This window comes from Astyanax mexicanus, chromosome 3, assembly GCF_023375975.1.
Source record: "Astyanax mexicanus isolate ESR-SI-001 chromosome 3, AstMex3_surface, whole genome shotgun sequence".
In the NCBI taxonomy this organism is placed as follows: Eukaryota; Metazoa; Chordata; class Actinopteri; order Characiformes; family Acestrorhamphidae; genus Astyanax; species Astyanax mexicanus.
Window position 1 is genome coordinate 47,872,064 of NC_064410.1, and position 17,292 is coordinate 47,889,355.

A 17,292-nucleotide genomic window follows, 5' to 3' on the forward strand; every position below is an offset into this window, starting at 1 on the left:
TGTGAGTCCAGACAGGACTTAAATTACAGGAAGACCACAGAGTTCGGCGAAAAACAGTAAGTAATTCTGCCTGTAATTTTTTCAGAGTGCGTCTGAGAAAAGCACGCACATGGTCAATCCGGATGGGAATAAAATCACAGAGGACCCCCCCATAAGAGAAAAACTAATCCCGCTGAGAAATTAATCCCGTCCGGGCTATGTATTTTGGGGTAGTTTAAGCTTTTGAAGGGCGGGTTTTAGACTGACTTCGCGCTGGACATTTTTGTTGGACCTGGCAACCTTGGCAGCAGCCCTGAGTCGCTCCAGCAGAGAGCCGATCTGCCCGCGGTTCCTCTCAGACAGCGTTACCGGACAGTCTCTTTAGCCTCGCCGGTACAGCCCGCACTGTCAGACCGCCTCTGCCCCCCAATAATGAAGATCCCCGAGATACGGTGGAGAGGGTGGGGGCGCAGTTTCAGCCCCTCTCTGCGCTGTTTGGTGCAGACAGCACATCTACCCAAACACCCGGGGGGCTTCGCTTTTAGGAAGTTGGCCAAGTTTCACTTCGGCCCAATCCCATTTCTCCTTTGCACCCTCCCCCTTGTTTCGAGTGATCTTCGAGTGAATTGGGAAAAGCCTTTAAGCATCCGATACAGACGGTTAGGTTACATAACTTAAAGATCTGCTAGCTAGGTTAGTTAACTTTAGGGTATCATATGTTCTAAGCAATTACTTATTATTGCCCATTCCTTAATTCCTCTGTGATGTGGAGCTAAATGAGCTTTTATTCACTTTTTTCTTTAATTCTTTCATTCCACCTTAAATTCTGTAGCCTCCTCTAGTATTTTGTGTAAGTTACACCATTTAATGTGTAATGGGAAAGTTAGCTAAGTTATTTAGTTAGCTAGATACTGAGATGAAGTACTAGCGATTTTTTACTGCTTGTTATGAAGAAAAATCTCAATAAAACGTTAAAACTTCACATTAACTATAGTTAATGGTTATTATCATTTTTAACAAGGAAAATACTTTATTTGTGGGTTTCTTTTTGGTTGCTTTGCTACCATCTTGCCGGTGATTCTCAAACGCTCTGTTTTGAGTGTTCCTCTAAAAGATCTCCATGTAGTAGCCCCAACATTTCCCCCTACCCCTACAGCCTAGCAAGAATCAGGGCACCTTACCCTGAGGCGTGCACAAGCTAAACAGAGGAGTAGGGACAAGGGGTGAAATGTGCCTTAATGCCACCAATTATGTGACAGGAGCTTCAAAATAAATGAAACAATGTTTTTAAACATTTAAATTTTACAATATACATTACCAAATATCAGTCTATGGGATAAGCAGGATTTAGGGCACAGGGTTATTGACAGGGTTTAGCAAACTGCCACCACTAGGATCTTAACCCTCTCTGCTCTTTGAATATTGTAACAATGGCCACCATAAGTGTGTATGTGTGTGTTCATTGCAGACTCCTCATTCCACAAGTATGGTGAATCTTTGTTTATATTTTTTAATCTGCTCCTAATTCCCAGACTTTAAAACATATTCCTTTATACATAGCTCAAATGCATAACTCTTCTTGTAGTGTAAAACAGTAGACATGTAAAACTATTTGAATCTTTTTTTTTTTTCACATTTAAATTAGCTTGACAAAGAAATCATGAAGAAGCAGGAAACAGGAAACTGGTTTTAGCTGGGGGCACTGAAATGTTTAACAGCATAAACATGACGTTCATATTGACGTAATGCAAGTGCCTGCATTTGTCTTTTTTAATGATAATTACGAGAAACAATGTGTGTTGTTGTGTACTATAATGGAACGAGAGACCACATCTTTTCAGCTTTAGCCTTCACAGATGCTCAGCTCAGTAACACTCTTTTGACTGTGTAAAATCAGAGCTTCACAGCAATGTCTTGCATGATACTTTGTCCTAGAAATAATTGCAATAAACAATAGTATTGCCATTTTTATGCCACTGATATGATGATCATATCATAGGTTTCAAAAATGTCCTAAATAATCTATAATAAGTCTATAATTTAATTGTGACAGGCCTGGATAACTTACTTGACATATCTATTCAGAAATTATAACATACAGTGTTATTTTCATTAAAAAATAGTAATGTTTTTAAAGATAAAGATGGTCATTATTTTTAACAGATGTTTCCAGCTTAACTCTGTCTCCAGTTTCTCTCAAAGGTAATTCTCTATTATCACAAAAGCTGAAGTAGTTAGAGGAATAATTAAACAGGTTTAACTTGAATTGCAGTTTGGCCGAGAATGAATGTTGACAAGAAAGCTGAGCTCAATTACCCCGACATTGCACTGACATTGCACATCACTTTTCTTTTAAACATTCATGTTCATTCTAATCTGACTCTGTGAAGATAACGTGCGACCTTTGACTCTGTGCCAGGCTGCGTCTTTCTAACTGATATGGACGGGGTGGTTTTGTTTGCAAGGACACTGATGCTGATATTTAATGATATGTCAGGATTGTATAATAATGGTAAGTAAAATACAATACCGGTTTTGAAATCCTGAATTAGGATGGTTTGGAAGATCTATTGTCATACCTTTTGTGGGCACCTCTAATGAATACATTCAGCTTATTTAAGTTGCAAGGCATATTTACAAAATAAAATTACTACACCTCCCCTTTAAACAAATATTGTCTGTCTAAATAGGACTTTAAAGTTTACCTATAGGCCATATTTATCAAACTTCATCTGCAATATATGGCTGCAATATTTGTACCTCTCTCCTGAATGTGGAGTAACAGGTTTTTATTTCCTCCACCCAGCTTGTTTACTCTTGGTGGGACCTACCTGTCCTTACCAACGTGTCCTGCTAGTGCCGGATGCCGTCTGGTGTCCTTGGAGCATGGCAACGTTCAGATCCATTGTTTTGCCTGTGGCACTTGGCTTTTCCCCAGGTTTGGTGGTCCTTGCCTCGCATTCTTTTCCATGCTGAAACCAATTGGCTCTTTTTCTTCTCCAGGAACCTCACTGGGTACTCAAGTTCTATTTCCATGATAACATCAAGCAGCTTTCACAGAGCAGGTGCTTATACTGTACTGTCTTACATTACGGCCTTTCTTCAGTGCACAAACTTAATGAGCTGCTGAAGGCTTTGTGTTGGTCCTTGCTGTGTGCTCTGCACTCAAAAAATTAAACACTTTTTTAGTAAGTACAGTGGTTCCACCTAGATGAACTATGTTTTCTCAATGTAAAAGTACCTTTATAACAAAACCATTGTGTGATAAAAACACAACTGCATTCGGCCAGTCCAACTCGAAATAGCACTTCTCATTGAAATCAATTAACATGACTTCAAAATAACTAATATAAACTGGGATCTCTGAACATATATGTATATAGCCACAGCCAATATATGTATATAGCCACAGCCAATATATATATATATATATATATATATATATATATATATATATATATATATATATATATATATATATATATATATATATATATTGGCTGTGCCAGATTAGGCTTATATGTTTGTCCAATTACACCAAAAAATGTATTCAATAAAAATCATAGTATTTACATAACCTACATTTTAACAGTTACCATCTTAACAAATTATGATGTTTAATCCTGTATTGGTATGTGAGTGGTGGTCATTAAAGCATTCAGCTACCAGCCACTCCCAGCAGCAAAGTAAGTTGTAACTTGTTCTTACATTCTGCAACACTAAGGACATGAAAACACAAATCAATATAAATTACAAGTACCCAGATTACGCAGTGATGATGAGTGAGGGGGATGACAATGGGGAAAAATATTAAATTTACTTAGCAAGGTTACACTGTCCAAATCTAAGGCATTTATATTCAATACCACACCCCAGTAAGGTGCTCTCAAGCCCAAAGCAGTCAGTGGCTAGTAAGATTAATTGTGAGCATGGCCTTCCCAGAATTGTGTGTGGACGTTTGAATGCAAATGAATTAAACCTGTTTACAAGAAATAATAAAGTATAGTAAAAAGCTTATTTATTTGGGTTAAGAAAATGGTTTCATGTTTAGATTTTATTTACATAATATGTTTTATTTACATCATATTTTATTTACGTAAAACCAAGAGCCAAACAAAACCATTGTTTCAGTGTACAAAATTTGCCTTTTCTTTAGTGGTTTAACAAATATGAATTACAACAAATTATGCATTTTCTTCATGTACTTTGTAGGATAATGTACACAGGCAGAAATGAGTAGGCCTAAATGATGAACTGTTGAAGTTGATGGAACTTAATATTGAGTATGGGGAGGGTCTTTGCCCTTTTTTTTTAGCATTTTAAGCACTTTATCACACACTGTGCTGTCTATGAGCATTTAGAGTAGAAGCAGAAGGAGCCTCATGCTGTTAATTTGTTATTAGACTCCAAACTGACTTTCCTGTATTCAATAATCTAAACCCACAGACCAGAACAGAGCAAATGGAGTCTAATGATTCAGAGTCTGCTGTCACCTAGTGGTAATTGTGTGGAACTTATGAAAATTAAATGTAATATTAAAGCTAAAGCTAATGTAACTCTGCATAAATACAGTAAATTGGTTCTGTTTTGCTTCATTTAAATGGACACTGCTGATGCAAATGTATGAGGACAATATTTAACACACTTGACAGTCCATTTATTGTAAAACTTATTAAAATACAGTTTTAATCTCTGAAATAATTGCAACACAGCCATAATGATCTGATAATATGGCAATAAATAGTAATAAATGGTATTGTGGTGCATTGTAAATGAAGATTTTAATGCTACATTGAATTATACCTGTAAGCATGCAATCATAGATTTTTACACTGGAGTAAGGGGATTATGATTTATAACACTGTTTTCATGCTCTGACTATAAAGTAAATGTAGTTTAGTTTTAGTTTGTAGTTTCTTTCTGGAGGTCACTCTCCCTTAATTGAAATTGATTTTGGCCCACTGAGGCTTTTCTCATACACATAATAGTAATCAGTGTGGTGACCTTGCAGCATCTTCAGTCATTATGACTGTCCATTCATCCATATCAGCAAGTGCTTGCAACCTTGACCACATTTCTCTTTGGTGGTCTTCTAGGAGATCACATAGTTTTGCTAAATGCCACAAATTTGAATAACAGAAAAGGTCACTCATTATATATACTAATGCATATTCGAATGAAGTCAATATTGCAATCAATATTTGTAATAAGATATATTTTCATGTGCATTGTATGAAAATGTCCCATTTTCTCTTTTTAACTGATTTTATAGCGCTTATGTTCTTAATTCCACATGTGCTAAATGCCTTTAAACACTGCCCTACAGAAAGCTATAACATGGAATAACTTCTAGTTTGTTGTCAGATGTCTGAAATTGTTTAACAATATATTTGTAATCATTGGCCTTTTTAATAGGCTACATAATGGTAACGTATGTACTTTGTGTTAGGACATAATAGTCTGAAAAACTGCTTTTTAGAATTTTTATTCTTTAACATTGAATTTTTTATTTTTTTTAATCTAATGTAATATAATATATAATAAAGTGACTTCAAATAAAATTGTTTTACACTCACTCTTATATAAAGTTTACAAAAATGTTTTCCTTCTTCTGAAAATCTGCCATTTTGGAGATGCAGGGGTTGACAATTTGACTGTGACGACAAAGAGAATAAATTAAAACTATTAAGGAACACAAATTGAATTAGGCAGTATTCATTGGAGTTGATTTGGGAGCTTTAGTTTGTTGATGGCTGAGTTATACTGTAGGTGTTTATCAGTGTAATTGTAAATCGGTATTAGCTGTTGTGCACAGGTGGACAATTAATTCACCTTAATTAATCTTAATTCACCTTCTTGGTGCTGGGTTGGATGGTGGATAAGGGTCTCCACCAGTTGGCCTCCCTTTGAACTACTACCAATTTGCTGGCCCTTCGTGCTCTTCCCTGTTTTCAGTTTATTTGATTAAAATCAAAGCCTGGTACTGTATAAAAAGTGCATGTATGCTCACTGTTAATATAGTATGTTTCTCTATAAGACCCCTATTGGTAACACTTTATAATACTGTTCCATAGTTAATACGTAACTAAGCAGGAACTAAGCAGTAACTAATTAATAGTGCTGCATTAACACCTAAATATTTTCTATTAACTACCAGGGAGTACTGAATAATTACTCAGTAGATAGTACTGAACTAATGATTATAGTAGTTCACTATTAACTCCACAGTAATTACTGAGACTTACATATCTCCCAGAGAACTACTTACTAATTATGTCTCCTTTATAATAACTATTCATTAATTTCTGCTCAAATCAACATTAACTACTGAAAACCCTTACATGCCACCTGGGGAACTATAGATCTAAATCAGGCATATTTGAGTTAAATGCATATTAATTGAAAGCATTTTTTAATTAAGCAAGTGACACCATTTGTAGTAGTGGTAACCTTAATTACCTTATTATCCTCAGTTCCTTCCAAATATTAGCAACATATAGTAAAATACTACAGTTATTACTCTGCTTAACCATCATTTTTGGAAGAAAAAAAACAACATTATAACGTAATATTATTGCATAGAAAACATTGATGAAAGTTCTCCAGAAGGCACCTAAGACTCTAAGAATGACTGTAAGACAGTAATAATGTAACAATCATTGCTTTATTATTAGGTATCAGCCTTATAAAAGTGCATCTTCAGCCTTTGCAGTCTCACAGAGTTTTTTTTTTACTGCACACTATTAGGGTAATTACGGTACACAGCCAATTCTTTTACGGCCGCAGCTCTCCTGGTCCTTCGTGTACATTCTCTGCTGTGCTGCTGCTGCTGCTGCTGCTGCTGCTGGAGGAGAGACTGCTGCTTTCATATTTCTGTATTTGATTGAAAATAAACTAGTAATCAAGATATTGAGATCTTTTACAGCTTATTTTACCCCCGGATCAGAGGAGGACTCTTTGTGGGTTGTTAAACAGCTTTTGGATGTGTGTTAGCTAGCTAAGTTAGCTAAGTTGTGTGTGTGTTAGCTAGCTAAGTTAGCTAAGTTGTGTGTGTTAGTTAACTGGCTAAGTTAACTAGGTTATGTGTGTGTTAGTTAACTGGCTAAGTTAGCTAGGTTACGTGTGTGTTAGTTAACTGGCTATGTTAGCTAGGTTATGTGTGTGTTAGTTAACTGGCTATGTTAGCTAGGTTATGTGTGTGTTAGTTAGCTAGTTTAAATGTGTGTTAGTTAGCTAAGTTATGTGTGTTCGTTTGCTAGCTAAGTTAACTTTTATGTGAGGGTTAGTTAGCTAGGTTATATATGTGTTAGCAAGTTAAATGCGTGTGTGTTAGTTAGCTAGGTTATATGTGTGTTAGTTAGCAAGCTAAGTTAGCTAGGGGAAATGTGTGTGTGTTAGGTAGGTTAATTGTGTTAGCTAGTTTAAATGTGTGTGTGTTAGTTAACTAGGTTAAATGTGTGTGTGTTAGTAAGCTAGGTTAAATGTGTGTTATTATTATTATTATTATTATTATTATTATTATTATTAATGTATATTTCCCTTTATAATACTGTGACATGATCTGCCAAGAACACAGTAACTCCTCAGTAATTAGTAATTAGTTACCATGTTTCTCACTTTATAATACTGTATTCTGATCTGCAGTAACTCCTAAAGAAGAACACAGTAACTCCTCAGTAATTAGTTAACATGTTTCTCACTTTATAATACTGTGACATGATCTGCAGTAACTCCTAAAGAAGAACACAGTAACTCCTCAGTCATTAGTAACGGGTTACCATGTGCTGCTGTTAACTCCCGAAAAAAGAAGACAGGGACCCCTTATTAATTATCTATGAAGAACACAGGGATGCCTAGTCCGTTATCTAACACAAATATGTATTCATTTAAACATGAATTCCTCCAGAATAAGGATGTAGGACACAACCTAGAGTAAAGATGTATGTGAGCCATCACTTCTACTGAGCACATCTCCAGGAGGACTGAAGAAGAGCACAGGTTTAGAATAAACACCTGTAACACACTGACAGAACATTACAAAAATGGGGGTTAAGCAGACTACTGCACATTTCAGTGTGTCTAACATTTGGAAGATATTGAGCATACTAAGGTAAGTAAGGTTAATATATGATAAGTGGTGTCACTGACTTTAATATCACCACTGATAGAATAACCTGCAACAGCAGATAAACACACTGATAGAGGCTAGCGGTCCGGCGCTGTGGAATTACCGTAATTACCCTAATAATGCGCACTAAAGTCTGAGACTGCAAGGCTGAAGATGAACGTTTATAAGGTTGGTGCTTAAAATTAAAGCAGTGACCATTAAAACAAAATTGAGTATAGTCAGTCTTATAGTCTTAGATGCCTTCTGGAGAACATAAATAATGTCTACTATGTAATAATATTAAGTTATAAAGTTTAAGCAGATTACAACACACTGTAGTATTTTACTATATGTTGCTAATATTTGGAAGATAATGATGATAATAAGGTAATTAATGTCACTACTACTACAAATGGTGTCACTGGCTTCAAATATGCCTTTAATATCACCACTGATTAAATAATTGTTTGTGTAGACTGATTTAGATCTATAGTTCCCCAGGTGGCATGTAAGGGTTTTCAGTAGTTAATGTTGATTTGAGCAGAAATTAATGAATAGTTATTATAAAGGAGACATAATTAGTAAGTAGTTCTCTGGGAGATATGCAAGTCTCAGTAATTACTGTGGAGTTAATAGTGAACTACTATAATCATTAGTTCAGTACTATCTACTGAGTAATTATTCAGTACTCCCTGGTAGTTAATAGAAAATATTTAGGTGTTACTGCAGCACTATTAATTAGTTACTGCTTAGTTCCTGCTTAGTTACCTATTAACTATGGAACAGTATTATAAAGTGTTACCCCCCATTTATATCAAACCACTCTGATTGACTTAGACTCTGTTTACATCCCAGTAATTGAATTATGCTGCAAAGGTTACCCAGGTCATCGTTGTCATCCTCAGTCTGAGCCAGCCCAAGGTTACGGTTGGCTGGGTGCCATCCAGCGATTCTGCAGAGGGAAACATAGTGAGCTGTACAGAGAAAGAACTCTTCCCAAACAGAGCAGTCAGCAACTTTCTTACATTGATTTCAACTCTTTCTGGTCATGTCAGCAAGTGTGAGACCTGATCACACTGATCTGAGAGCAGCTCTGCACTTTCTGTAACAAACGGCAGGAGAGAGTTTTGTGGTGGTATCTTGAATCGTTGTAAAAGGGAAGCGCTAACAAGAAATGGGGAAGTCTTTTATTCGGCCCTGGCCTTCACCCACCACTTACCCCAGTGACCCTCACCACACGCTCCACAGATCTGCACTTGCTGCCTCGGCAACAGCTCCAGCTGCTTGTTGAGGCCTTAAACACGAGACAAAGAGGGGAAAGCTGTAAAGAGGAAATGTAACGTTGGCAGGCAGTATTGCCGGGTAATAGACATGAGGAAACTTGTGATGGTGGGCCGAATGCCTGCCAATTCTTTTAAAGGGAAAAAATTGTTCTGGGAACTGGAGCTTCTTAGCACAATTGGTTTACACTAAAGGGTATGTGACAGCTCCTTTTAGCGGCCAGAAAAAAAGCTCCTTCTCAATGCTACCTTTATAAAATCTTGGCCATGTGGAACTGGAACAGCACACAATAGCACCTGCTTCACAGAGACACTGCTGACTTATGTAGTGGTACAAAAACTGCACTTTAATTTGCCATACATTTGATATTGTGCACCAGTAGTATGGTGAATTTTACAATTTTATCACCCTTTTATTCTAAACAGATCTGGACACTGCACTGTACCAAAGGGCAGTTTGTCCCATTGTTTGAATGGTAGTAAAGATTATCTAAGGAAATCACTTATTACTCATTTTACATGGTGCCTTGAAGGAATTGTCCCATATTTTTCTTTTTGAAAGGTGTTTTCTTGAAGTTTACAGGACTTTTAAACATGTTTTGTTGAGGCATCTGGACACAGAACTGTTTCGACCTCTCATATTTGGAGTTGTGTTGACATTAGTCACAAAGCATTCATGACTGATGTGGAAATTATGAATTTACAGTATGAATGAGTATTTTAAAATATATGTAAATTTAGTAGATGCAAAGCACCTCATTGACGGGATTTGATGCTAAATGTCTTACTCAGTCACTCACACATGTTTAGCAGGCTGATGATTGTCTGCAAGGGGGCACTCTTAGTGTCCTCATGCTATTAGCATGGCTGTCATTTAGCTATATTTTATGTTTTTACTGATTTTATGCTAAAAACCTGAAAAACTCCTGTTACTTTCATTCCTGTTACACAAAACATAAAAAGTAACAGGAATGAGTGACAGTAACAGGAGTTCCAGTGGAATGGCCCTTTTATTCTGTACCCATGGTTGGAAAGTCTATGGTGGATTCTGGCTGTAGTGCAGTACTCTCTCTCTCTCTCTCTCTCTCTCTCTCTCTCTCTCTCTCTCTCTCTATCCTCTGAGGAGTCTCGTGCTGTGGGATGAGTCTCCTGACTCTGCTCGCGCCTGATAACACTGGGGGGTTTGTTCCTCTCTCCTCCCCCCTTAGCACATTCATCAAAAGCGCTCACAGACACGTCCTGCATCTCCTACCGAGGTGCCTTTAAACGCACGTCCACGTGGACCAAGCCTCCCCCTCCCACCACCCGTATTCCGGAAAGCCCCGCCCCCTGTTCCAGGGAAGCCAGGTGGCCCAACTTGACCACGACAGAGCCCTGCAGAGCTTAACCAATCACAGTGAAGGGGCGGGGAGTGTCTTAAAACGGGTTGGAAACAATATTAGATCTGACGCTGCCCATTCATTTCACAACCCACTGATCTAGTGATCCAGTGTAAAAACAGAGACACTGCTATGCCAGATTTAGGGGGATTAATTCATCCCCTCAGCAAGCATGCTCAAATGGGGCTCACATAATATGTAAAACATAGGCAAGGTGGGTTCCAGGTGGGCATGGGCTCTGAGTGGATTTGTATACAGCTCTAAAAAAATAAGAGACCATTTAATGATGATGTTCTTCCTTGATTTTACCAAATTGAAAACTTCTGGAATATAATCAAGAGAAAGATGGATGATCACAATCCATTAAACTAAGCTAAACTGCTTGAATTTTTGCACCATGAATGGCATAAAGTTATCCAAGAGCAGTGTGTTAGACTGGTGGAGGAGAACATGCCAAGATGCACAAAACTGTGATGAAAAAACAGGGTTATTCCACCAAATATTGATATGAACTTGTTAATTAATATGAACCTGGCTCTTATCTGGCATGCTGTTATATTACAGTTTCTGAGGCTGGTAACTCTGATAAACTTATTGTGCCCAACAAAGGAAACAATTAGTCTTCTTTTCCTGGGATGGTCATGATGAGAGCCAGTTTCATCATAATGTTTTTGATGGTGTTTGTGACTGCAAAAGTTCTTGAAATGTTACAGTTTGACTGACCTTCATTTCTTAAAGTATTTTCTTCTTTACTTCGTTGAGTAGTTCTTGCCATAATATGGATTAGAACATTACTCAAATAGGGCTATTTACTGTAAACCAACTCTACCTCTTCACAACTTTACAACTGATGCTCTCAAACACATTAAGAGGCAAGAAATTCAAGTAATCAACTCTTGACAAGTTCAGCACAGCTGTTAACTAAAAGCCATTCCAGGTGACTCTACCTCATAAAGCTGACTGAGAAACTCCAGCCAAGATATGTTAAACTGTCATCTAAGCAAGAGGTCCTAATTGGAAGAATATTCTGGTTTGTTTAACACTTTTTTGCTCGCTAAATAATTAAATATGTATTTCAAAGTTTGGATGACTTTATGATTAATATACAATGCATATATATTTTTTTTTTAAATAATAAAAAAAACACTGAATTTAAGATGTTCAAATTTCGACTGGTACTGTATTACAGCCCACCTTATATTTGCAGTTTACATCCCAGATGGGAAATATTTAACAGCTCCTCATCCGATCACTGACTCTGCTGAAGCCCATCAGTGACATTCATCCATATGAGGGCTAACATAGAACCTGTGGACAAAATTGTGTTCTGTTTGGTCCTGTTATCTAGGGCTCAATAGACTTGTATTATTATTATTAGTAATATATTATTATTATTATTTCAAATACATTTCTCATTATGTAACCATAATGTGTCACCATGTATAAAAAATCACATATTTCCACCCAGTATATAGAAAGGTACAAAACTATATGACCTGAAGGAGGCACTGTTGTTTCTTTGCTGTCATGGCTTTGGGTTGCAGACGTGATTCTGGAGTCTCTGAAGTTGCTTTCTCCACTACTGCAGATGGAGTATAACTAATGAACCTTTATTAACACCTTAAAATCATTTTAGGTAAAGTTTGGATTGTTGGAAGAAATCAAATTACTTTTTTCTTGAGGTTGAAGGTGGCTTTTTGTTTTTATTTGTTTTGCCACAGTTTTTCTTGATGTATCTCAAGGCCTAGGTATTCCCAGCCTAGTGCTGGGCATGTAGAGGTACCCAAGGTCAAATATTTTTCCAGTGAAAGTAAAAGCCCCCTCTCATTCATCTTTTAATAGAATGTCATTAATTAGTTTGACACTGAATTATGAGTTTTCATTTACCATACTGCATATATGTATTCTATATCATTCATAAAAAAAACATAGTACACGCTGTAGGCTGGTTAGTAGCAGTTTCAAGGACGCAGCTGACCTTTAGTTACCCACGTTTATTTGAGCACAAGCAACACAGAGGGAAAAAACAGCTTAAAGTAATTTTTTTATTCAGTTAAGTTTTGCACCACCAATTGTTAGAAAAAATGTTCCATTACCCTTTTGGTGACTTTCACATCTATTTCTACACTAAACACTCATGATGAACAGACATTTTTCCTAATTTTTCCTGAGGGAAGTCTGCCCAGACCACCCAAGTAAAAGCTGTCCCCATCCTTATATATCTAATAGTGCCCTATTTCAATAAAAAAATATATTTTATTTTCTCTAGGTTTTAAAATTGTCCTTTCCTAGCCGTCTCCACTAGTAATAAAGCTTTTACTCCTTGTCAAGCCTGCCAGCAGAGCGTTTCCTTGTCCTCAGACTGAGATAAATAAATGATGATAAAGGTCAGGGAGTACGTCCCCAATCTGCCAGGCACAGCGCAGAGAGGTCAGCATGTCTGGTCCCGCTGTCCTTTCACTCACCTGCGCCTCCGCCTGCATCCTCCTCCATTCCAAGTCATTCAAAGCCGTGAGTCGCAGAGGCGGACAGAAAGCGTCCACTTTTCCTGCCTGGAAGAAGTGTGACATTTCCAGCACATCGGAAGCGGCTGTGAAAAACCAGAAACAGCTTTTGGAAGAAGAGCGGAACAGTTGGTACAGACAGGTCCGCAGAATGTGCTGACTTACAGAGAGCTTGCCGGTTTTCAATTTCCAGATACTGTATATAAGCATATCCCTTTCCTGACCCTTCTGTGGTTTTTCTATTTCAATCTACATCCTCTTTTATTAGGAGTGAATGTTCACACTCTGCATAAAGTGTCAAACCTGCAGCTATACTCAGCAGAACTAACATTGGGAGAGCAGTGTATGACTTCAGTGCTTTTGATAGATCTGTGTGGAGGTTAAATTTAATCTGTGACTAATAATAACTGAATGTGTAGATCTACACTGATTCCTTTAAATAAATCATAACTCCCATATACAGCTCTGAAAAAAAATTAGAGACCACTTTAAAATTATGAGTTTTTTTTTTATTTTACTAAATTGAAAACCTCTGGAATATAACCAAGAGGAAGATGGATGATCACAAGCCATCAAACCAAGCTGAACTGCTTGTAGTTATCCAAAAGCGTGTGTAAGACTGGTGGAGGAGAACATGCCAAGATACATGAAAACTGTAATTAAAAACAAGGGTTATTTCACCAAATATTGATTACTGAACTCTTAAAACAAGGCAAGTATGATCCAGAACCCCAAGTAAAAGCTCAGTGATGAGCTGTGACTATTAGATCTTGACCTTCAGCTTGGGCCATTACTTTCATTTAATAAATTAATGAATGAAGAGTTTTATGAATTAAGTCATTATTGTATTGTTATAGGTTTTTAATGTGTTTAGTCTAAACAGAACATTTTAAAACTTGGGCAATGATTATGTCACATCAGTATGTTCCCAGCCAGCATGCTTATGTGGGGTTCATATGAGTGGAACATGGGCTAGTTGGGTTTCAGATTACTTGCCTTCCCATTATTATAGCCCAAATAAATCTTGCATTTTCCTATTTGGGCCCCATGTGCAGAGTGTAACCTAGATGGGGTCCATGTTTAACCTCTTTTGGTCCCAGCACTGAGCTTAATTAGGGGCCAACATGTAACCTGTGGAGAAACTGTATGAATCCCAATAGGGCTACTCATACAAAAAAATGGGCTGTTTAATAAAACATACTTCATCCATAACCCATAATTTCATCTTAAACATTAGTGCACCAAAGCCATTTGCTTACACAGGCATAGTGAGACTTGAATTTAAATGAGACTGGCTGAGTAAAATGCATTGTCATATTATTCAAGAGATTCTTCATTGTGGGAGTGGGGACACATACTCGCTCTGGAACCCTTAGGATTATAGATGCTTTACTAAAAAAAGTGGATGTAATATCGCAATATCTCTTTAAATGATTTTACCCATTTTTCCCGCCCTAGCCGTAGGCCCACAGAGCAGAGCAGATGGTGACGTGTACCTTATCACACTCAGGCTGCCACTCCAGCGTTGCCTGCGGGGGCACGGCTAAAACTACATCTGTCTGCGTCCTCCCCCGCTACGCCTGGCTGCCTTTACTGGACCTCTGCCACCTTCCACCACAATATCCTCGAACATCCTCAAAGTCACTTTGACCCCTAAATCCTTCTCTCTCGTAGTTCTGTGATTTTTTTTCTTTTCCATCTGCTGCAGCACAGGCAGTGTAACCCGTGATGGACTGTCTTAACACCGTGGATCACAGCTGTCACTGAGGCTCACTGATGAAAAAGCTGATGTTTTAAAGGAATACTCCGTCGGATTTCTGGCTGCTGCATCTGCTATGTGCAGATATATGTGTAGTCATAATAATTTACCTGTATTTACACAGACAACTTATTTAGTTCAAAACACACTAACAGTTGAAGGCAAACATATGGGCAAAGCTTACATACACATATGTTGTTGATAAAGCCTAGTCCTGGAGATTTTTTATTGAGGAAAAAATAAGTCTCTGTCTTGGAAAACTGCCCCTTTCTGTTAAATTAATATTTAGAGTGTTAGATTTTGATATTCAACACTGTCAGTGCTGATTTTAACACTAAACACAAAAGCTTCTTTAAGAGAAAATGGAAGGCAAAATGAATAAAAAAAACAACAGAGATAACTCACTTTCTATTTATACATCAAGGTTTGGTTTAAAACACAGAAACACAGTTGCACACAATCACAATAAAAAGTCAGTTCTTGAAAAAAAAAGATATTTTGGCAGATATCTTTTGCAGTCAGCTAACAGTCTTTCTATTCTTGGTGTAGGAATGTTCACCCATTTCTCCTCTGCCAAATGTCTCAAGTTCTGGGATATTTTTGGGTTGTCTTGCTTTCACATCATATTTAATATCTACTAACAGACTTCCAGTAATGATCAAGTCAGTAAACTGAGAGGGCCATCACAAAAACTTTGTGTGCTGCTTTTTTTCTCAGGGTAAAGTTTGTAATGTGTTTCAGATAATCACCCAATGAATTTATTATACACTTTATTTACAATAAGTTAAGTACTGTACTGCTAATGATTTTTTCCTTGCCACTGTGTCACCACTATAATTGGCATCTCTGTGGTGCTGCTCATAAGAGGCATGGACCTGTCTATCTTTCTAAAGCTGCTTCGTGACAACTTTTGTTGTAAAAAGTGCTATATAAATAGAATTGAATTGAATTGAATGACAACAGATATGCTTAAGAAGAATAGACAATATAGTGAAGGCTTGACGTTCTGTGTATAACTTTTGCACAAACTATCCATGTACATGCCAAATGTCATGGGATAAATGGTCATGCAATGTTGCCTCAAGGGACGGCTTGAGAACATCCACATCTGAATGAGTTGTGAGGTGTTATTTTATAGCAGTTGTGAGTGAAGCTGACCAGGAGTTGTGAATAATCAGAGTTGGATTGTGGCCTGATAGTGGGCACCAGATGGATAGGACATTTAATTTCTGAAATTGTGTGGCCATATCCAACCAGTGTCAATACCCGCTTTATCCATCAGGGTCGCTTGAGGGGCTGAAGCCTATCCCAGCCGGCATCGGGATAAAGGCAATGTAAACCCTGGAGAGGCCACCAATCAAACGCAGGTGTGGCCGTTTAACATTCCTTAATCACTGTGTCACCTGTGTACAGGGAACAGGCTGTAGAAATGTTATAATCTTGAACTATCCTACCTCTGAAATCCCCCCTTCACTGCTGTTGTACATTTCCTCTTTGTCAACACACGTCAAGTTGGATTGATATAATTGTTGCATGAATTCCATGAACTGATCTGGCTGTTCAAGCTAAGTAGCATTGCAAATTGAATTTCAATACCATGTATCTCCTAAATCAGAATTAGAATAAAAAATGTCAGAATTAATGTGTTTTTGCCATTCACACTGCCACACAGATAACATACCTGTGTAAAATATAGTAAAAAAAGATTACATTTGGGTTACTTCTACCTGCTGTGTGAACATAGCCTGAATTACTTCCCATTGTAAACCATAAACTAATACTATTAGAGCAGACAGGGATACAGTTTCTAAAATACCACTGGAGTGTTCCTTTAATAAATCACATCCAGTTCATTCTCCCTCCACAGCTCTTCTCTGTTTCACGTTTCTGAAAAAGGGGCCAGTTTTTCTCCCCTCCTTCTCTGGGGAGATACTGTATATTGAGTGAGGACGCTGCCGAGGCACGAGTCCTTGGAAAGCCTTCTCAGGTGTGGAGCGCTCTTTTCACTGAGGGGTGCTAAAGTGGGGTTATAATAGGCAGTGGAGGGAGGAGGTGCCCTTCTCTGCGGCACAAAAAACGTGTGCTGACCTTGTGTGTGTAAATGAATACAAAAGAATACTGCTGATAAAGAGCTTGATGAATGGATGCGCTGAGAGGAGACAGTGAGCTTCCTCTCCTCATTCAGCTCAGCTCTTTCTTAGGCCAGGGTTTGAAGTAACGTGGTGACAGATGCGGTTAGGTCTCTGTCTAAAGGGCATGGCTGCCAGCCAGTAGCCGAAACTCC